The 24,412-nt window shown below is 38.7% G+C and overlaps 1 long non-coding RNA gene across 1 annotated transcript; it reads right to left on the bottom strand.

Moving 5' to 3' along the window:
• Positions 1-4,428: 4,428 nt before the first annotated feature.
• LOC131740092 (uncharacterized) lies at positions 4,429-13,311 on the bottom strand. The gene is made up of 3 exons (XR_009330754.1): positions 13,167-13,311; positions 12,804-12,871; positions 4,429-6,295 (listed from the first exon to the last, which is right to left on the bottom strand). It is a non-coding gene; the product is annotated as an uncharacterized LOC131740092 (long non-coding RNA).
• Positions 13,312-24,412: the final 11,101 nt, after the last annotated feature.

The raw sequence follows: 24,412 nt of genomic DNA, 5'->3' as shown, positions 1-24,412 counted from the left end.
TAAACTCTTATTCTTGCATGTCCAAGGTTTTTTTTTTTCTCTAGATGGTCCCCAGTTCCAAATGCCATTTAAAGCTCCCTCATACTTTTTTTACATTTCTGAAACAAACCTAAAGCAAGAATGTTTCACAATGTGACGGAGTAAAAACAAGAGACACACTCCATCACTGTGATTGTACATCATTGTATAACAGAAATACATTATCCTAAAGACTGCCTCTTTAATAATGGTTGTTAAAGCGCTTTTTAATATATATTTTATTTATTTATTTACTTTAATGAATTTCATGATTTGAATAAATGCGAACAAACCGCCTTGCAGCCGTCTTGGGATGTGTGTTGAGATCGGGCTTTATTATAGCCGTGAGCACGCTTAGTAATAGTTAATGCGGGGGGAAATACATATATCCTTTAGTTGGGTTTTAACTATAGTATGCTTAATGGGTGGGTATATAATGTTTAAACAAAGGGAAATTACCCTAAAATTTGAATATGTATGAATCTGTTAAATGCAGGTACTGTAAGATTGATAAAACTACACTTTAAGGTGTAGTGGATTGGGGCTGGGCTAGTGTTAAGGGAGGGTATAAGATTTGAGACTCCAGTGAGGTATTAGAGTGATTTAATAGCTATGTTAAATACAGGCTTGTGGATTTGTTTTTGATAATTATTGGGTGTTTTTGCACTGCCAATTTTCACCAGAGACTTAAATAAAAGCTTACTTTTAGCATTTTAATCTCAATTTCTGACTCTTTCCTGCCACCTACAATAGCCACTTCATCACGATACTTTACACACATATAAACAAATTTAGTAATGTTATGGCCTGGGCAATCTGATGTGGGTATTGTGACCAATATAGACTATTTTATTTCAAGCAGTATTTTGGATGATTGTAAGTGAAGATGTGGTGCAACCTTGTAGTTTATACCACAGCCTTCTGGAAGTTTCCTGCACGTCTGAAGGAAGGACTATTTTTTTATTTCCCATGAATTCATCATGGCTAATAAAGTGCTGCTCGTTGAACATGTTGACGTATTGCTCCACAGTTTCAAATAGAAACCTAGTTAATTTTATGAAGTTTAAAAACCTAGTTTAATAAAATATATAGGTGGTACTGATTTCATTTTAATTAATCTTGCCTTCTGATATTTAAATGTTGCATATTCCTGTATGTTACTGTAACTAGGAATGTAGAGGGTATTGCAGTTAGCACTTTTACTATATACAGTAAGTAAACCTGACTGTTACCAGTCAGGTTGTTGGAACTCCCTTGGTTGTATAAAGGGATTTTGTTTCATCAGTTTGTAAATTGTAAGAAATTAATATAATCAATCTCTTGAGACTTTTGTTATGAATGAGAACAATCTATAGGAGTTTAACCTACTTCAGGAACATGTAGGTGCATCTGATAAGCACTAAACAGACTAGACTTGACTTGGAGTTAAAAAAAAATACAACTCACAGTAATTGAAATTCACACTAGCCGTTCCCTTACCTTCTCCTATGGAATTCCCTAATAACATCAGCAGGGGTAGGCAACTTGTCCGTACACAGACACGCATGTCCGTGGCAGAGAATACGTGTAACACACACACACACACGTGTACGTGTAATTGTATATAACTTCTGTTTTGTTTGTCCGTGGCCAGGATGTGTGTGTTTTTTGTTTTTTTTTAATTTTGTAAATGTCCGTCACCACTCGCACTCGACATGGTGCTGATCCCTGAACATCAGCGTGATATAGAGTTTTGTCACAAACCAGGATTACTGTTTGAGATCACGGCCTTAGAACTCAAAATCCAAAGACTGTACAGAGTGGAATTATTGATCATAAGTCTGATGTATTCACTAAGAGTCCAATCTAAATGCTAAAGTTGTTTATTAAACTTATTGAACACAGGCAACATGCCGACAGCCATTTTAAACTTTTCAACTGTTTACGGTTTGGGGGACCATCTAACAATTACAAACCACTTAGGGACTGTCTACATTTTATAAACAATATTGGAGCAGTATAATACTTTGATGTTAAGTATACCACAGTAAGATTATGAGTTTTTAGAAGATGAATAAATCGCTTTTGGTAAATACTAATACTAAAACTGAATTGTCAGCCTGAATTTACAGGTTTCCAGCTAATATTACCATAAATGAAGAAAAAAATCATAATGGTCAGACATTGTACTTTTGCCCTTTGCTAATTAAATTCCTTCAGCTGCTACATTAATGCTGTTATCTTAATGTTTTGTGAATAGGTTTGTGCATTGGAGACTGGTTTCCTGACTAATACTTAAATATGCAAACTGCTAGTATTTTCATGGAGTGCCTTTTCTGTGGGAGAAAGTAAGAAAGCAGTGTGCATATTTAATCGGCTCAAGTATTTATTTTTTTTCCCTGCAAACATTTTCTCTTGATGGAAAAGTACCAGACAGGAGACTAATCTGTTGGCTGGAGTATGCTAATGGTTTGACTTGCAAATGTGAAATGACCTTAGCAGAACTGTGGCATGTGACCGTGACAACAATTTACACAATAAAAAAAAAAAAGTGAAAGTATTCCATGCGTGCAAAAGCCAATTGCTGAATACAAATACAGTAAAAAAATATATATAGTTCAGCATGTAACAATCAAAACAAACAGCCCTGTACTGTCCCCAGAGAGAGAACACCACATATGCTCAGCATTCCCTTATTTAATGTATCAAGCTGCCTGTCCTGGCTGACTGCAGCCAATAAATAAAAACAAAATTAACCTGCTGCGTCATGATGTTAAAGCCACAGCTCCTTGTCTGTGTGTTTGTAATGTCACGTTGGTTTTACACACCTCGGACAGAAGGGATTATACTTCCTGTGTTTTATTAGAGGCTGCTTTTCACACCTTTTAATCTTCCTCTGTCACAACTAATTTAGTTTTTTTACAGTATAATATTCCCACCCCTTGCCTGATCTGACATATACAAGAGGGGTTGTCTGTGGGACAGAACTCAGCCTGTGCCTGTTTAGGGTCCTCATTCAAAAACATTAGGTCCATTATGCACTAATAGCGTGTCCATATTTCAGTCTACATGGTGAACATGACAAATGTCCTGATTCTGTGTCTTCATCAGACTTATCATGCACTCCTAGTTTCTTACAGACGTATCTGATTTTAATTTGGCTATATCCAGTAAACTTAATTTATACAAATACTTTTTACCTGTCAGGTTAATTTCGCAATAAGACAGACCCACTATTTGGATGTGTTTTTAATTCCGACTTAATTACAGAGTCAGCTTTTTAATTAGTGTGAGTGTCCGTCTCTGAGAGGTTTCTGGATCTTGTCCAGTCACCAACCACCTGATATTACCATAAATGTGAAATATTGGAGGTTTGGCTTATTTTCCTGTTAACTGATGTTTCTAGAATTAAATTAATTGTGTACTTAAAGTAAATGTACTTTACAGTACAGTACATACTGGTATTGCGTTTCTTAGTCATCTGTTGGACCACAACTCCTCTTGGCAGTTCCTTTCTTTTGCTGTAAAAGGCTGTTTGTCAAAATGCAGCAAAATCTTCTTGAGTAAATGACCCAAAACTGGTCAGGAAATCAATCACCTTCCACAAACTTTACCATACTCTGGATGGTAAATACTGCTCTGGGGCTTATGCTAAAAAATTAAACATTTGAGGTCAATCTGAACTATTAATTGTTTGCCAGCATGTGTCTAATCTGTCCGCATCATTGTGATTTGTTTGAGCTCCAAAAGTAAGACCATGTTTTAGGGTCTTTCTTTACTGAATGATTGTAAAATTAAAACAGATTGCTTATGTTTGTTGGCATGAGCTTGTGTGATGTGACCTGTTCATAATCTTGTACTGACTAGATCTCAGAAATGCCTCTCATAAATACTTGTGTGTGTGAATGGATGTGTATATTAAGACCATAAGGATGCATTTTGGAAAAATCAATAGATGGGTTGAGTAAATGTGTATGGACCACTGCACCACACAGGGAGGCTGTGTGGTGCAGTGGTTAAAGAAAAGGGCTTGTAACCAGGAGGTCCCCGGTTCAAATCCCATCTCCGCCACTGACTCATTGTGTGACCCTGAGCAAGTCACTTAACCTCCTTGTGCTCCATCTTTCGGGTGAGACGTAATTGTAAGTGACTCTGCAGCTGATGCATAGTTCACACACCCTAGTCTCTGTAAGTTGCCTTGGATAAAGGCATCTGCTAAATAAACAAATAATAATAATAAAATTGCCTCAGTTAAACTGGCCCACCAGTATTTGGTGAACCAAACGTGTAAGCAGCAGAGCTGCCAAATGATGTCATTATAAAATCTTAATGTACATTAAAATATCACTTACAAAACTATTTGTAATAATAAAAAGTCAAAACACACTGCCTTTTGAAAAACATTGTAATATATTTCAATATCTCTTTACAACTGTTTCATAGGGTAAACAGATACATTGTATGGCTTATACAAGTGTGAATATTTATTAAAAACATATTGCTCCAAACAATAAGGTAAACTGACATACTTTGAATAAATTAACTGTAGTTTTCATTCTCTAGAATTTACTACAACTGCTACACATGCTTCTTTTTGTGTTATGGATATCTAATCAGAAATTCTGAACATTTTTTTTAAAGCATTCTTTAAATTAACACTACAAGGAAGGATCTGTTGATCCTGGGTTTAGAGTTCACTTGACACACTTGATCTAAATACTGCATCTATTAAATAATTAAAAAATGGGTGCTCTCTAGGGTTGTACATACTTTTTGAAGACACAAGTAAACTAAAAAGGTTTTAGTTTCAAAACTGTTTTAGACGTTGCCTTGCACAACCCTACACAGAAGTCCCTATTTTAAATATCTAAACAGACAGAATTTAGATTTAAAAGGCCCAAAACATGGTTTTAGTGATGAGTTTTCTGATGAAAATGCCCATAGGTTGTTTGCAATAATGCATTAATAAATATATATATGCAAAGGTTATATCTCACCAGATGATAAAACTATTCTATTCACTTACACTTTTAAATCTGATCAAGAAACAGGGCGACATCTTCCTGTTCAGAACTGCATTTTAATTGCGCACAGATGATGAAAAATACTGTAAATGCTTAAAAAGGGGTTGAAATCTTTCATGGATGTTAAATGGAGATGTGTCAAATGATAACATTCCTTCTTCCCTCTTGTGTAAATTTATATCACTTCCTCTGATGCAGAAGCCTTCTTGGTAAAATAACACCCAGCAGGGTGGAACACAGGTTAATGAAGTGGATCAATATTGTCCTTGGGCAGGACCAAATATAACAACGGTTTCTTGAAAAATCGGTAGCGATATAAAGACTGATCACTTATCCCTTTGCTTTCTCTTGTTTGTGCAGAGTATATAGTATATAATAAACCAAAACAAACATTAACAACATGTTAGAAACAAATAAACCTGAGACTTTTAATATGTTTTCAAGCCCTATGGAAAGTTAAGTGACACCTGAAAGGAGGTTCTGCATATGCAACTTTATAGTCTAGAGTGTGTAAAAAAAATGGAATGCTTTTGAAGTTGTGTAGCCAACACATACATAAAAGTAGATATCCCTGGTGAAAATATACGTCCTTCACTCTGAGGATTTGCATTGTGTTTATGCTGAACCCTCCCCCCTCCAGTAAAGCTGACAAATTTCTATGAGTTTGTGGAACCGCATATAAACAAACCTACCTCCACCTGGCATTCTGTAGTGCTCTCTAACAAAAATTATATTTATTGTTTACTAATTCCCATTCAACTGAAATAAAATGTAATTTCAGTATTTAGATTGTGTTTTTTCTATTTCATATTTAATGAGATCTGCAGATTTTCTTTTAAGGCGAGGCACATTAATTGCTTGTAGATATTTTCTCATGACAGAGGTTTTCATACTGTATTTGGAGTCACTTGTAGGATGGTAGTCTTCTAGAGTACTTTAGGTGCAGTCTTTTCTGCTTTTTTCAGAATCACTAAAACACTGAGATTTTCTAAAATTATAAAATCAATAAAAAGAAAACATCTTTTTTTTTTTTTTAAACTGAGACACTATTGTTATGTGCTGTTATTTCCCATTGTCAAGAACCATCGGGAATGTGTGTACATGAAGATCAAAATCAGGAAAGTGGGTTCCAAGAGAGTGGAAAGGTACAGCCTTGTCGTTGCAGCTTGGTGGGGTCACATCCAGCCCCTGACCCTGGCCTCCATGCAGACAGCTGTGTTGCACTGCTCCAGATAAAAGTTCAACTCTGCCAACTGACTCCAGCCCACGCTCAGCTTCTCTCCAGAAAAAAATAAATAAAATAAATACAGAGCCAAATAACTTGGCCGTTGCCAAAGATATACACTAAGACCATAGATGGAGTATCCGATAAAGCTACATTTCAGTAGCTGGAGGTAGTGGTCACCAACATATTATCCTGTCCAGTGATAAACAACCCACACATTATACTTGGGTCTGGTGTCTGTTGGAGAAGATTAGTCCTCTAAAGTCCGCCCTTTCCCTTTATTGGCAACTTTTAGTCAATGAGAGTCAATCAGAAACTGTACTGTAATGCAGTACAGCCACAAATCGAGAATAGTAGAATGGAGTCCATCCACTGTGTTCAAACTGCCAGGATAATAAAAAAAGCACAATGCAATCTTTATGTCAAGCCAGTGCATATGCACCAAACCTAAAGTTTAAAAGAGTTGGGTAGAAAAGAATTGACTTGTTGGATCAAAATTACAGAACCATATCTACTGCACCTTAAAACTACACCACGATAGGATCTAAAAGACATTCTGTTCCCAGGAAATAATGTTCTCTAGCACAAGTGATTTAGCCAGCATAGATATGCAAATTATGGAATGCATTTCCTTGTACATGTAATTGTACAGAAATATACTGTAACTCTCAAATTTATAGTCAGAAATTAAGACATATTTTTTACTTAGGTATTGATGGGAATGTGGGTCTGTGGTGCATTGGGACTTAAACAACAACTTAGGAACCTTAGAGTTACCCATTCATTGACCTTGCATTAGCAGACTGGACTGGATTCCTGCACAAACAATGATTTACGACGGCATGTTTCCAGTATTGCCTGGTTTGTGATCTCACAGCTAAGCGCGGTCATGGAATATGGAACAGGGGCAGGTCTACACAGGGATTATAGGGCAGCCAAGACCTCCCTGGTCCTGGGTGAGGGGGTGACATTAGGAAATACTTAGAATGACTGGATTTTAGCGAGGGGGGGGCCTAGCAGATGAAATTACATTAGGGAATTTCAGGGGGCAAAGGGTACAAGTACATAAATATTACATTTGTCCAGTTCAATATCAGCAGCAGATTCCTGCTTCAATATGTACTTTTATTTTTAGACAGCAATGATTTAAAAATGAACACTAGTATTCAGCATTCAGTCCAGCAGTGCTCACTATATTCTGTGTCAATGTGTAGTCCTTGATACTGTGGTAAAATATTGTCAATTTTTGATAGAACTGACATGCTTCATATCACACTTTCCATTTATTTTTTAATGCCGTTTAACCAAATAAATATCTGAGCAGCATTGTATTATCATATGTTTTATTGCTGATGGTGGTTTAATGTGGTATTATATTAATGCAATGGAACTCTATTTGGATTGTTATTAGTAAGAGGCTATTGCAGCTTGCTGGCAGATTTTACCTTTTGCCTATTTCAATCTTTTGGTCAACAGTTATTGATAGTTTATTGTGCTAAGCATCAAAAGGCGTTTTTTTTATTTTTTTAAATCATTGGCTGACATTCAAATACCAGCAGTCATGAAACAGCATTATGTGTGTAGAGATGCAAAGAGCAAAATAAAACAATTGTGCAAATGTTACCATAGAAACCATGTTGTGTGGCCTTGCTGCTCAAGCCATCTCTCTCTCTCTCTCCCCCTCCCACCCTCCCTCCCTCCCTCCTTCCTCAGGACAATGGAGATATCAGCCCAACAGCACTCCCTTAAAGGCAATCTGTGACTACAGTACCTCTACTTATCTTTCCCACAAATCTAAAACATGTACTACAACTGCTGTTCTTGTAAAATTGGTAAATACTTTACAGATTCGACTACAGAGGTAATCATTCCACAAATGTTGCACATTCATGCATGTTTAAACACTAAACAAGCCATAAGATATCTGTAGCTAAAATAGCAGGTGTAATTACAGAATGTGTGATTTTAGCAGAATTGGTTGACCTTAATGGCAGCACATACATTTAAAATCAGCCTTAACATTGCAGCAATTGAGATTTCATCACTTTGTCTTTCTACTGGCATAGTTATGGAAAAAAAAGATGCATGCTGTATGTGACCCTTATATTTACAAGCAGCTGCTGGATTCCTAAATCTTTCACCCTACTTCAGACTTGAAGAGACAGTTGTTGAATCTTACATTTTGCATCTTTAAAAGGACACTTACACTTGCATGCTATAAATATCCAATGCATGGTATTAAATAATTTAAAACAGGAAATGAAGTCAGCATGATGCTAATGAGCCGTTTTCAAACACATTTCAATGCAGAGCACTGTGGTGCAACAGGCAGCTGGGGTGCAGGAGTCCTCCAGGGAGATTCATCATAAAGAATGTAAGAATGGTATGGAATGCATATGTTCATGACTAATATGGTGATATAACCAGTGGATGCATTTATGCATTTCCATGGCTACAAGGAAACCTCTGACCTCATTATGGTAGAACTGGTACTAAGAGGCATGATTTATTTATTTTCTTGCTTCGTGCTTTTTAATGCTGTTGTGAATCTCCACAGATATCAGATCAGAGCCTCACAACTCCCTGCGGTTTCAGTCGCATCTGCTTCAACACAGTGGTGTTATCAAATAAAACAGCAAAGGGCAGATGTCTTCTCTAAGAAACACTCTCCCCTTGTGTAGCAAGGATCTCAACCATCATTCAGGCTCACAAATACTGGTATGGTATCTCAGTTAGTGTGATATAATGTGCTGATGAAGCATCGATGACCTAACCCAAGCATAAACAAGTGAAAGCACATTTGCATTTTACAGTATGACCTTGCCCGATGAACTCTATTAACCCTTTGCGGTCCTTTGTCGGACCCTGTCCGACATCATCAAAAAGGCGTCAATCACGGGTCCTTTGTCGGATTTTCTCTGAAAAAAGCTGAGAAAAGCTTTCAATGGCCGAGAGAGCACAATTGATGCCAGAAAAAAAATGGAGGAGGATCTGAGCAATACGCATAGTCCATTCACCACAGCCATAACACAGACATAAACAAAGAAAATCGTTGACATTTGCCAAGCTTTTTGAGATATAGTAATAAAATAATGACTTGGATAGCATTATTGAGGATTTTGGTGATAAATCGAGTGATCAGGAGATGATTTATCAGTATGCACGATTATGAAGAGGTATGTGATAAAGACAGCGAACAAAGGGTGGGGCAGGGCTGGAGATGCAGTACAGTACTGAGTGTCATGTCGATATGCAATGCCTTTTTTACTGTGAAGAAAATGACTTTTAAACAGCGCATGTAAAATAAACAGCGCATCTAAAAATAAATCAGACCTGACGAGCCTTACAGGCACTTAATATATGGACCTGAAAAGGTTAACTGCTTCATTACACGCAAACTAAATGCATTTACAGATAGTGTGTTCATGGAAATAGGGGTGAGGAGGGCATGGTTTAGTCTGGGGTCTTAAAAACTATAATAAAGAAGAAAAATACACAATGGACATGTTATTCAAACAGTATTATTGAGGGAAACCATTAAATGTATTCACTGTTATTTACAAGACCTTCCTAATGTTTATTCCACTACATTCTGAAGTTACACAGAGCCCTCCATTGCAGAAAAGTTGCCAGGAAGTTTGGTTGTGAGTTTGAACAGGCTACTCCCCAGTGCTTATCACTACTCCAGTGCTTATCATGCAGTTTACACTGTACACTCACAGGCATGGTAACCAAGTTCCCATGGGGTTCAGTGAACTATAGAGCCCATGTCAATACAGCAGCTTGCTTTAACAATGTGCTGAAATTGGACTTGGCACACAAACAATGGCAGCATGCCGGACTCTCTGTAACAGCATACAAAGTAACCAGTCTGACAGCAGCATCGCCTATTCAACCCTCAGGGATTGAGACACACTGAAACAAACACAAAAGTCACCTGCAGGTACAGCCTTGAAAACAATACCTCCACCTCTACACTGTACCTTCACTGCATTGATCTAGTAAGTCCACACACAAGCCATTACACAAGCACTACTAAAGACAAAGCAAGAGTTACTGCAGAGTACAATCTTGGCTTACAACATTGTTTTCCAGAAGCAATCCATCCTTATCTAATCCAGTATTACCATAAACTGAATTGCAGGAGGCATAACCTACTATAACAGTGTGGCATGGTAGATAAATGAAACCTTTCTGGCTAAACTAGTTGCAAAACAAAAGCTGTAGAAATAAAAGTTGTTAGTTATTTGCCAAAACCCAGCATGTCATTTGCCATGGAAGTACAGTACTGTGCAAAAGTTTTAGGCAGGTGTGGAAAAATGCTGTAAAGTAAGAATGCTTTCAAAAATAGACATGTTAATAGTTTATATTTATCAATTAACAAAATGCAAAGTGAGTGAACAGAAGAAACATCTACATCAAATCAATATTTGGTGTGACCACCCTTTGCCTTCAAAACAGCATCAATTCTTCTAGGTACACTTGCACACAGTTTTTGAAGGAACTCGGCAGGTAGGTTGGCCCAAACATCTTGGAGAACTAACCACAGTTCTTCTGTGGATTTAGGCAGCCTCAGTTGCTTCTCTCTCTTCGTGTAATCCCAGACAGACTCGATGATGTTTAGATCAGGGCTATGTGGGGGCCATACCATCACTTCCAGGACTCCTTGTTCTTCTTTACGCTGAAGATAGTTCTTAATGACTTTCGCTGTATGTTAGGGGTCGTTGTCATGCTGCAGAATAAATTTGGGGCCAATCAGATGCCTCCCTGATGGTATTGCATGATGGAGAAGTATCTGCCTGTACTTCTCAGCATTGAGGAGACCATTAATTCTGACCAAATCCCCAACTCCATTTGCAGAAATGCAGCCCCAAACTTGCAAGGAACCTCCACCATGCTTCACTGTTGCCTGCAGACACTCATTCGTGTACCGCTCTCCAGCCCTTCAGCGAACAAACTGCCTTCTGCTACAGCCACATATTTCAAATTTTGACTCATCAGTTAGGAGCACCTGCTGCCATTTTTCTGCACCCCGGTTCCTGTGTTTTCGTGCATAGTTGAGTCGCTTGGCCTTGTTTCCACGTCGGAGGTATGGCTTTTTGGCCGCAAGTCTTCCATGAAGGCCACTTCTGACCAGACTTCTCCGGACAGTAGATGGGTGTACTAGGGTCCCACTGTTTTCTGCCAATTCTGAGCTGATTGCACTCCTGGACATCTTCCGATTGCGAAGGGAAGTAAGCATGATGTGTCTTTCATCTGCTGCAGTAAGTTTCCTTGGCCGACCACTGCGTCTACGGTCCTCAACGTTGCCCGTTTCTTTGTGCTTCTTCAAAAGAGCTTGGACAGCACATCTGGAAACCCCTGTCTGTCTTGAAATTTCTGCCTGAGAGAGACCTTGCTGATGTAGTATAACTACCTTGTGTCTTGTTGCTGTGCTCAGTCTTGCCATGGTGTATGACTTTTGACAGTAAACTGTCTTCAGCAACCTCACCTTGTTAGCTGAGTTTGGCTGTTCCTCACCCAGTTTTATTCCTCCTACAAAGCTGTTTCTGTTTCAGTTAATGATTGTGTTTCAACCTACATATTGAATTGATGATCATTAGCACCTGTTTGGTATAATTGTTTAATCATACACCTGACTATATGCCTACAAAATCCCTGACTTTGTGCAAGTGTACCTAGAAGAATTGATGCTGTTTTGAAGGCAAAGGGTGGTCACACCAAATATGGATTTGATTTAGATTTTTCTGCTGTTCACTCACTTTGCATTTAGTTAATTGATAAATACAATCTATTAACATGTCTATTTTTGAAAGCATTCTTACTTTACAGCATTTTTTTCACACCTGCCTAAAACCTTTGCACAGTACTGTATATTTGCTTTCAGAGACAGTTATGCACTCACCACATAGATTAAACCCAATTTAAGAATGCAACTCAATGTCCTTTGTGACTCGGCTTGACATCATACAGTATCCCAACCAAACCCTGGCAGCTTTACCACACTGCTGTCAATACAGAGAAACAGATTTCTGAAATAAAGCAAGATCCTTTTTAAAGAGTTAAAATCTACTTAAAATCCCATGCTTGTCACTTTCTATAAATGCTATTTGTATCAGATTGCCAGAAGTCTTCTTAAGCATTTACAGTGCTGGACAGGAGGATGCACCAGGACGAATGGGGGACTTGTCACACTTCCTCTTAAATACACCAACATGACAGAATGCCTGGCAGCAGTCCTAAGGTGGTTTTGCCCAGTATTGAGCTTTAATTTGGCCACAAGGGCATTACATGAAGTATTACGTTTACTGGAATCCCCCACAGTGAGTCTTGGGTACCGTTAACTCTTAGATTAACTCTAAAGATGTTAACTCTTAGAACCATATAACTGAGCCCACTGTATTGAAATTAGCCATGAAGATGAAGTGTCTTTGGATATCAGAGTAAAGATAATTCAATATAAATGTCTTGAATAAAAAGATGAGGTTTATTACCTCCCTATCCTGTGGAATCACCTCTCAAAAGCAACGTAATCACAGAGATGATCACTAACCTACCTGTACTCCTGCTGCGACAAGCACTCATACAGCTCCTGTGCAGTGAACCTTTGACCCATAGTGGTAATCTGCAACAAAGAATAATACAGCTTTCTTTAGAACCAGAAACAATAATGGGATCAAAGTCATTATATAATATCAGTTGCAAGCTGCATGGAGTCTGATGGCGCTGTGTCTGTGGTTACTATTTTGTGCATACAACTCAGTGTGATACAGATTGCAGACTGGTGCTTTTATTGGGTTAATTATTTAATTTTCCAGCTTCACTAACAGCATTATTGCACAAGGCAATAGGCACACTATGTATCTCTTTGTATTGCAATAAATAAACGGATGGTAAAGAAATACAAAAAATACCAGTACCCTTTAAATAGGTTAGCCACACAGCACACTTCTCTGATTTGTGTTAACCCGGAGTCTGAAATGCAGTGTAAACAACATTAATGTGTGCCTGCAGCACATACAATGGCTTTGCAGTGGTTAATAGCGAAAAAAGACAAGAGGCTAAAAATTACATTTATACAGCTGTTCATAAAGACTTAAAATACAGTAATTTTTTAAACACTTAAAATACAGTAAATTTTTTCTAAGTTCTATATTATTTTTTTATTTCAACACCATTTGTGATGGTGGTTTTAAAAATGGATTGAGACCAACCAAAGTCTCCATTACAGCATGGGTAAAATATTTAATAAAAATAAAATAAAATAAAAAAAAAAACTGGTGGGTTCAGGCTCAAAAGGCAGTCTGTCTCAACCCATCTTACACATGCCTCAGCGAATGTGAAATCATGTGGCCAAAGACGAGTCATACTGCCTGTCAGGCACTGAGCTTGTACTGTGTTCTTCTGTTTCCTAGGTAACCCAGGGGGGAACCATTAAACCTGCCCTGCATTAAAAAACAGATACAACCCAACACCGCTACATACATCACCCTTTATAACAAATGAAACAGCAACACAAGGTTAAAAAAAAATTTTTATTGCTGTTTTGTAAATATTTTTAATTTACTGTAATCGATCTCTTATAATTTTGTGCATAGTATACTGAAATATACATTGTGTTAAATGTTCTATATCAAAATATTATGTTTTTTGTGAGATTAGGTCAGGTCCTTTGCATGCAGGAAATCCTGATTTGACTCTTACAAAATTTCTTCCTAGAGGTTCCAGTTTCCAACAGCGTGAGCAATTCCATGTAGACCTGCTCCAGGCTGAACATGACGGTGCAGGAGAGATCACCCTGCCAAGTGGAGCAGCGGACTCCTTTACACAGTAACACACATTTCCAGTTCACCTTGTTTTTTTCAATTAATCTAATTTAATGAGCTTGAAACAGACCTACAGTAAATAATACACTGTACATTATCAAAAAATTAATTAATTAGAAATATTTAATTACAAAAATAGACCAGCCAAATTAAATAAAAATGAGATATATACAGTATATACAGAGTACATTGGAACCTATAATCTAGGGCTGGTAATGGTGGTGAAACAAACAATGTGATTGGTCGAGCAAGGTTCTATCTGTTATATCGGATGGATATGGACAGTTGGAGCCTTGTCACATATTCTAAATCACTGCTCTGCCTCACAGAATTTAAAGTATTGGTAGCGATCTTGCTTACAGTTACAGATGTACACGACAGGAGAAAAAAACAAACAAAAAAAAACACAACTCTCAGTTCTGCCCCTTGGCGTATCTTTTCAATGGCAATGTACACAATATAAAAAATAAAGATGTACTTTCTTTGGCATGTTTTAATAAAAAGAATTTACTCAGCTTAAGTTAGTGTGTAGACTACTTTATTGGCGTAAGGATATTTAATAAACAAACTAATAATTTTTTGCCCTAAACATGATTTATGTTTTTTATTCTTCAAATCCACTGTTTTACCTGGATTATAAATGCAGTAAGGCCCTTCAGGGTGTCCTTATACATCGAATATACAGACTTCTCAGGGGTTGGAGGCACGCGACTTCGTCTTGGCCTCACAACGCCCCAAGGCGTCCGTATAGTCGATGTATACAGACACCCTGTTGGACTTTATTGCATACTTATATAATTCTCCATAAAGTGGTCTGAAATAGAGAGAAGTAATGACCAGAGAGACAAGAGACTGAGGGGCAGATATACTAAAGTGTAGCGGCTGTCGCAATAGTCGCAAATCAGTTGCAAACAAGTCGGAAGTCTAGGGTGAAATGTACTAAACAAGCGCAATGCTGTTAGTGACTTTTTAGGGAATGCTTTGCAGCAGGAGTTTTGCGGTTCAGCCTTTGATGAATATGTAGTTACCAATCAATAAATATTTACTTTATATAGCGCCTATCATAGTGGCCCACCATCACAAAGCGCTTTACAAGATAGTGAGGAACAATGCATAATACATTAAATACAGTGAAATACAGGGCACAGTACATTCAATACAAATAGTAAAAAACAATGCAAATACATTAGATACATGCATAATACATTAAATACAAGGCAAGGATGTGAATTGTAAACATTGTGGATGTGTGTGTCATACATAATCATATGAATAAGATGAAGTGAAAAACCTGAAATATGAATTTAGACAGCAGCTAATAACAGATATCAGACTAAAGAGAGAACAAGTGGGTCTTATGGGTAATGTGATCATGCTTTTTACATCTGGTAAGGATCCTAGCAGCGGCATTTTGAACCAGCTGCAACTGGTTTATGGCACGTGATGGAAGACCACCGTAGAGAGAGTTGCAGTAGTTGAGTCGAGAGGAGATGAACGCATGACAGAGTATCTCTGCATCTGGGAGATGTTTCAGAGGTGGTAGAAGAAGGATTTGATTACAGAGGAGATTTGGGCATCAAAGGAGAGGTTACTATCCAGAAGTACACCAAGGCTTCGTACTGTGGGGGAAGGCAGCAGCAGACAGTTTCCGAGGTTCAAGGCAGCAATATTGAGATTCTTGAGTTGAGTTTTCGATCCTACTAGAAGAAGTTCAGATTTGTTAGTGTTGAGCTGAAGAAAATTGGCAGACATCCAGGCCTTGATGTCTTGGATGCAAGCTGAGAGCCAGACTTAATTTTAGGTAGAGCTGGGTGTCATTTTCATAGCAGTGAAACATGAGGCTATGTTGGTGGATGAGGTGACCCAAGGGAAGCATGTAGATGTTGAAGAGAAGAGGACCTAGAACTGACCCTTGAGTGACACCGCAAGTGAGCGGGGTTGCGTCAGAACTGCTTCTATCATAGAAAACAGACTGCACGCGTCCAGATAGGTAAGAGGCAGCCAGGAGAGACAGGTGCCAGAGATCAAGAAGAATGCTATGATCTATGGTGTCAAAAGCAGCAGTTAGGACCAGGACGACAAGGACAGAGGGAGCAGCAGCATCAGCATTAAGCAGAAGATCATTTACAATCCGGAGCAGAGCAGTTTCGGTACTGTGATGCGACCAGAAGCCAGACTGCAGAGATTCAAGCAGATTGTTATCTGTGAGATGTTTCATCAGCTGGCTGGCTACAGCCCTTTCAAGAGTTTTGGAGAGAAAAGGCAGACTGGATATGGGACGGAAGTTGGATAAGACAGCCGGGTCAAGGGAGGGTTTTTTGAGCACTGGCATTACACGGGCAGTCTTGAGGGCAGCAGGAACCAGGCCTGAAACCAGGGACAAGTTGAGAGTGTGCATAATGGAAGGAGCAAGGTCAGAAGCAGAGACAGACAAGATTTGTTAGCCTGGGGTCCAAGGGGCATGTGGCAGTACTTGATTTCAACAATAGACTGGAGACATCAGTGATGCAAAGAGGAGAGAAGGAAGAGAAAGCAGGAGGGGCAATTGGAGGGGAGTCAAGGTGGTCAAGTACTGTACTGGGTTTGTGGCAGGACACTGTAGAGTAAATGGTGTTGATTTTGTTCCCGAAAGAAAGAGGAGAAATCATGGCAGGTAAGAGAGGAGGATGAATGGGAAGTGGATTTATCGATGGCTGGAAGCAGGATTTGATCAATGGTTTTGAAGAGAATATTTGGTTTACCGTGTCCCATAGATATGATTTCTAAGAAGTACTTCACCCTGGCAGCAGCGAGTGCACTCCTGTAACTACTGAGGTGATCGGTCCAAATCTCTCTGTGAACTGTTAGTCCAGACAACCTCCAATTGTGCTCAGACTTGCGGCAGTCAGACTTTAGCAGTCGAAGTTCGAGGGTATACCATGGACAGTTGCAATGTTTCTTCACTGTTCTGGTTGGAAACGGGGCAACTGTGTCCATAATCTGAGTAAGGGTGGTGTTGTAGAGGGACACTGCCTCATTGACCGAAGATGGGAGAGCACCAGTCAGAGGGGAAAATGAGACACACTCCAAGTGTATTATAGGATTTAGCAGACTTTTGGGACGGAAGGAAATAACAGTATCAGTAGTAGCTGAGGGTGCGGGAAGATTAATATTGGCAGTGATTAAGAAATGGTCAGAGAGAGAGATATCTGAGACTGAGAGATTGGAGCTATCAAGATCCCTGGTGATGAGCAGATCCAGAGTGTTTCCACAGGTGTGAGTGGGAACGTTGACAGATTGAGAGAGTCTAAGACAGTCCAGGAGCGTGACAAAGTCGGTCACTAGAGGGGAAGAAGGCAAATCGACATGGATGTTGAAATCACCTAGGAGTAGAATTTTTGTCAGTTGAAGTGCAGATTAGGGAGAGGAATTGCGAGAACTCAGCAATAAAAGCAGTTATTCTTTGGTGGATGACAGATAACAGCAAGGGTGAGGGACATGGGAGAGGGGAGCTTGATAGCGATTTGCTCAAACAAAGAGAAGGCTGGAATAGAGAGAGTTAGGCGGCAAGCGCAGAGTTAGCAATAACAGCAGTGCCCCCACCTCTACCCGTGAGGTGTGGCTTGTCAGAGAGCGAGTAGCCATTTGGGGTGGATAGATGTAGTGAGTGCTTATCATTTACAGAGTGCCAGGTTTCTGCTAGACAGAAACGGTCAAGGTTAGCATCAGTTATAAGTTTGTTAAGAAGCAGAGATTTGTTAGTCAGAGAACAGCAATTTAGGAAGGAGAATTTCCAGTTTGTAGCAGGCAGTACAGAGGGGTTAGTAGCAGTATCTGAAGCAAGTACTTACCAGTGTTCATTCTAGGAGAGCAGAAAGAGTGAGCACGCTTTGTCCAGGGGATCCAGATGTTTGGTGTCAGAGTAGGAATGAGGCTTCTAGTAGCCATTGGGAGAGATTTGGTCCTCGCTCCACCTGTCCTTGCTCTGACTGCCACAGCTCAGATCACCCTTGAACGCGTGGCCCTTAGACAGCTGGTGCTTAGAACGGCTGGCGTTCTAAGACACTGTTTGCCAAGTTATACTATGCTGTAGAGCCATACACTTTAACACAAGATTCTCATCAACCTCAAAATTCAACACAGCCCAGCACATTTTGGATAACTCAATTATAATTTTTAAGTGCCGGCTAGTTACCTAGGCAGACAACGATTTTAACAATCAAATTAACTGAAATCCACTTACCTATTTCAATGTTGATTTAGCCAGTTGATTTAGAGTTTTAGGTGCCAATTTATGCGCAGTAAGCCAAATAAAACCAAAAACTGACACACACACCCACTATTTAATTGCCATTTACTTTACACAAGATTCTTACCTTGGGCGTTCCTGCATAAACTCGTAAAAATGGGGTGGAGATGAGGGTTCTCATATATTTTAATGAGATGTTGCTGGCAATTGCGACACTGACACTTCTGGTTTCCCTAACGTGTTGGCAGCAACAATAAACTGCACACATGTGCCGCTAACCCCTCCAGCTCATTCTGAGCATCTGTAAAGGAATATGAAACACACCTATTCTATTAATGTGAGGGTGGTTTGTAATTGTGCACAATTTAGCACTGCACAACAGACTAATTTAAATAAAAACAGACAGTATACATTTGGCTTAGAGGCTACTCATGATAATACAAATTTGTGGTATAATGCAAAACTTGTTGCTTGCCCCTTGAAATTTATATTAACGAGCACCGACTGCCCACCTGTAAGTATCATAACTTTTCAATGCATTATGATCTATTTTGTGTTAATTGTCTAGGCCACTAAGTAGGCCAAGCAAAAAATTTATAAAAATAAAAAAGCCTCTAAAATCATTTAGTTTCAGTTTAAATTTATATTGTACTCGCAATGACAACAAATATTTAAATTAGTATATTCCAGCTCTCTTTATTAACATATTTTCTCATAATACATACGACAAAATGTATACTTTGCGAATTGTCGCAACGAAAATGCAAATTGCGGTATGTTTGCGCTGCGACTGGCCCATTTTAGTACATCTACTCCCAAGTCCCTTAGGCTCAGTTAGGTCAGGTGGCTGCATCAATATAAATGACTTTGGTTACGTCACCACTTACTCCATTTGAGCAGGAAACGGCATCAATGTTCTTAGTATAGTCTCTCTGCTGCCTAATAGGGAACAATACAACATCAGCAGGTCCCACAACATCACAACCCTGTCTATCTAGGTATTGGCAACCTGCCTGGAAGTGCTGGCACACTTTGCACACAGTAATATCAGGGGCTGAAAGCCATCCCTATTAGGCATAGTCTGGGTTGTGAACATGAAGCACTTTATTGCTTGAGGAATTCTAAACACAGAAATAAAACAAAACTACATTGGCACAAAATGCTTTTTTTCTTCAAGTGCAACAGTCTAATTTGCTCTGTGGTGGACCCAGGATAAATTGCGCAATCTGGTGCTTTCATCAACGTTTTTGAATAAGCTCCTAATTCTTTATAAACTAAATCTATGGTAAGAAAACGAATATAACTGCACCACATGGTCAGTAATTATGTTCTTGAGCGTGATGTGCCTTTTGGAAATCTCCATCTGGACATTCTACACATTATTCCCTACTTCCCTCTGAACTGAGAACTTCTGTTCTTCTGTAGCAAACAATGGTTCCTCGTAAATGACTAAATCACACATATTGTTGTACTGTTAATATTCCCAAGTATTAAATGCAACCCTGAAAACTATTTTTTTATTATGAAAAACAATCTCACCCTTTTTCCTTAGAAGCTACTATACTATGGCTTATTTTAATGCTACAGCTCAACACTCTAAACTGCATTTATGATGTATAATTTAACAAATTAAGTAAAATGTAAACTTCACAAGACACAAACTGCATATGTTAATTATTAGTTAATATTACTAATGCAAGTAATACACAACTGTGTAACCCTAGTCTGAAGTTTCATAACAACAATCCTATTGAATCTGAATCTTCACAGTTCTGTAAGCAGGATATGAATGTGTATTCCACCAGCAGCACACAGACTGACCAAGGACTTTGCATTTTTATTATAAAATCTGTTGATTCCCTTCCATGTCTACGAGGAACATCTGCAAATGTAACACAGTGCAGGGGTCAAATGAATTATAATGTATTCTCTAATAATATACAGTGGAATTTGGCTAAATAATATGTGTGTATTATGTACAGTGGAAATAGGTTAGGTGAGTCAGCGTTTGGCTAGTTGTAATAGAGACAACGATCTTCCCCCAACTGTTTGTAACAGTTGGGTGCCTCAATAAAACAGAGACAATGATCTTCCCCCAGAGCAGTAATGGTAACAAAGACCAGACCTTTCCCCCCTACCGTTTGTCATTTATGGCTCGGTGCTGGTCTCCTCACAGGAGATCTGTAGGGGTTAGAGACAGTACAGTGAGCGCAGCTCGGTGCTGGTCTCCTCACAGGAGATTTGTGGGGTCAGAGACAGTACAGTGAGTGCAGCTCGGTGCTGGTCTCCTCACAGGAGATTTGTGGGGTCAGAGACAGTACAGTGAGTGCAGCTCAGTGCTGGTCTCCTCACAGGAGATTTGTAGGGGTTAGAGACAGTGAGCGCAGCTCTGTGCTGGTCTCCTCACAGGAGATTTGTAGGGGTTAGAGACAGTGAGCGCAGCTCTGTGCTGGTCTCCTCACAGGAGATTTGTAGGGGTTAGAGACAGTACAGTGAGTGCGGCTCAGTGCTGGTCTCCTCACAGGAGATTTGTAGGGGTTAAAGACAGTACAATGAGTGCGGCTCAGTGCTGGTCTCCTCACAGGAGATTTGTAGGGGTTAAAGACAGTACAGTGAGTGTGGCTCAGTACTGGTCTCCTCACAGGAGATTTGTGGGGTCGGAGACAGTACAGTGAGTGTGGCTCAGTGCTGGTCTCCTCACAGGAGATTTGTAGGGGTTAGAGACAGTATAGTGAGTGTGGCTCAGTGCTGGTCTCCTCACAGGAGATTTGTAGGGGTTAGAGACAGTACAGTGAGTGCGGCTCGGGGCTGGTCTCCCCATGGGATAAATCACAAAGGGTAAGTATGGCAAGTTGCCGTGAGGCGATTGAAATTGCCTATGTACGTGACTCTGTATGTATGTCAGTAATATATGTTTGTCTTTGATCAAAAAGCCTAGGAAATCAATGTTTGTATATTTGTATTTGAACTATATGTTTCAGAGTGGTATGTAGTAACTCGTATTGTTTATTTGTTGTTTTGTATGGTAGTAGCGGCGGCAAGGGCCGTGAGGATAATAGCAAGTGTAAGATTATTATCATAAGTACTGGTATAGGTTTACAGAGTAATCAGTCAGGATTACAGCACACCCATAAGATTATAATCACTATAAGTGTACAATGGAGGAACGCATTGGGGTTATACAGGAATACTTGGTTGAAAAGACAAATGGCAAATAAAATGGAACAAGATGGATGGTCAAGTGAGATGTGTCATGTGGCTCAAAGAGACTGGTTTAGTAAACATAAAAAGGATAAACTGGAAAAGGCATGTGTTATGTATGATGGTATGTAGAGCAGAGAAACTAATGAAAGAGTTATTGACGTATCAGGATGTACGTGTTGTAACTTGTGATTATGTGTCAGAGAACTAACTGCAGACTGCATGTAGTCTTCTCTCCAGAATTATGTACAATAAACTTTGCTGTTACATCTACATACTCTGAGGCTGGTTTTGATTTCTTCAGGTTACCTACACACTGTAACTCACTCTATTTAGTAATTTCATTGCCCTATTTATACAGCAAGAAAACTGTCTGTGAAGCAAGATAAGGAATCTGTACTCTTGCGTCACAAACTCATGATATTACCGTGCTGAGCAAAACAAAATCACAAAAACATCTGTAACTCTTGCTCTCACTCTGACAGCCTCTGTCACTCACTTGCACAACTGTGCTCAGACACACACTCCTATTTATCTCTCTGCATTAAACAGCGCCCCACATCTGCCTTCACCAATCCCAGGCATGCCATTCAGAAAATCGCCGGGTTGTTACACTATTGTAGCATTGAGCTACCAGGATATAGTGCAGCTGGGACAGCGGCAAAGGTACAACATTTAAATAAGCGACTAATCTTTAATAAAGTTATAATATATATTTTTAAGATGGACTGTATTAACATCAATAGTCACTTATTCTCATTCTTTATTCACATTTAAATGAGAAAGTAAGGACGTGGAGGATTTAAAAGTCCATTTAATTGTTTCACAGCCAAACCCTGTAAATTAAACTGATTGAACTATTATTACAGTATTGCTATTACAGTATACCTTTTTGTTTAGATCAGTCTGGTTTTACTAGTAGTAATGCCTTTAGTGCTTTTAATCTACGATCAATGAAATTTCAGTTTGTTTATGCTTGTAAAATATGATATAATGTATTAACAATACTACAATAATAATAGTAATACAATCAGTTTCATTGCCTGTGTTTTGCTGTGAAAAAACTTTTAAATCCTCAAAGTCCTAAAAGTGGAATAAAGAACGAGAAAACGAGGGGGCAACATTTTAATAAGTGACAAGTCTTTATTAATGTTAATGCAATTACGAATAGTAATTGTAACGTTTGTCCAGCTTAATTTTTTATTATAACAATTATAACTTTATAAAATATTTATGTAATAAAATGTTGCACCCTCGTTTGTCCGTTTCTACATTCTGCACGCAGGAAAACCCGTAAATTAAACGTAAACGTAAACGTATCAACTTCAACTCCAGTTGAGATCTCCTGCCTATCACTTGGTAGTGAATGCACACACCCACATGGCAGACAGCTACTCTGTCACAAGCATTAATACCCTGTATCTTTCTAAACAAGGGATTTAGGGGAGCTCCCTAATAAAAGCTGAATCTCAAAACAATAATTGTGTGAGTATAATAATTGTTACAGCTGTGTATTATGGTATTTAAAACAGGATTTATTTATCTGACAATTTACATCTGCCCTTACTTTGGACACGCGATGGATTACTGTATTGCATTTGCAAAAAATAGGAAAATATGGTGCATTTAGCACAATATGTAAAACACGTACTGGAGTCAATCTTATTTGCATTGGTTCAGCGAGAGAGGAAAATCTCCACAGCACAGCAGCAATTTCAAATCCAAATCACGTACTTAGAGAGATCCAGCTAGCTCTGCTGCACATGCTTTGCAGCCAGTGACATGATTTGACCTCAAAAGCACTGCTGAGGTGAAATGACCCAAGGAAGTGAAACAGTAACAGAATAGCAAGGCATTCTCTGAACTTTCTTCAATCCAGTATGGTACAAGACAAAGATTTAAAGACGATTTTAAAATAATAATACACCACTTCTTCAAATTACACATGCCAGAACTACATAGCAAATGGAACTGTAAGACAGGTTAGATTTATGGAATTATTTCATTAGTTACAGTGAGGTGAGCAATCTGCAAAAACAATAACTGGTTTTGACTGTCTTTCTGTGTCACGAGATCTAATTATCCCCAGTCTCTTTGCAAACAAACCACTTTGAAGATAAAAAGCAACATGTACTGTTAGTGCACAACTGTGTCCTAAATTCCACATAGGCAGCTCTTTCTTTTAAAGATGGAGGGAAATGCCAAAGCTCACTGTTTAGGCATCAGTGAAAGGTTGACTGTTTTGAAACAAAGGAATAAGGGAATGCTCTTCCATATGGCAAAGTAAATAAGATTTCTAAATACAGTAAAAATGAAACACAATGTGAAAGCAATACTTACAAATAAGGGGTGTATAATTTGACTGCTTGTTACATCTTGCTTGTTACAAGTATCTACAGTTTTGGACTGAAAATCCTGCTTTTGGAATGCCTCTCTGAAGTAGTATTTATTATTTCACAAAACCTTGTATTTCAAAGCACATTATTTTTTTCTGAAAAAAGACAAACAGCCTTTAACGCTGATAACAAATAGGAGTAAATGGCTTTCAGAATTTGCCTCATAAAGCTTTAATGGCAAACATCTGCTTATTAAAATGTGTGTTCAAATCAAAACAGAGGCTTCATGTTCAATCTAAAGGTCTTTTTTCTGATCTACCAGCACGGCAGACTGCCACGTCAATACTGTTCTAGTCTTCACTTTATTTCATACATTTAAAAACACTCAGCAATAGCTTATAAGGTAAAACTTAAAAAGAAACTTGGACAAATAGACAAACACTGTAACAGTCTAATATTTCACACGTTTGTTAAGGCAGTTTCAGATATTATATTGACTTTGATCTCTCTGAAAATTACTTTCAAAGAGCAACTTATTATTTTCAAGGATAGAATTTGCTACTGCATATTGAACA

Source organism: Acipenser ruthenus, chromosome 12, assembly GCF_902713425.1.
Source record: "Acipenser ruthenus chromosome 12, fAciRut3.2 maternal haplotype, whole genome shotgun sequence".
Classification (NCBI taxonomy): Eukaryota; Metazoa; Chordata; class Actinopteri; order Acipenseriformes; family Acipenseridae; genus Acipenser; species Acipenser ruthenus.
The sequence above is the reverse complement of the archived record's forward strand: the minus strand, read 5'-3'. Positions and strand labels throughout refer to the sequence as shown.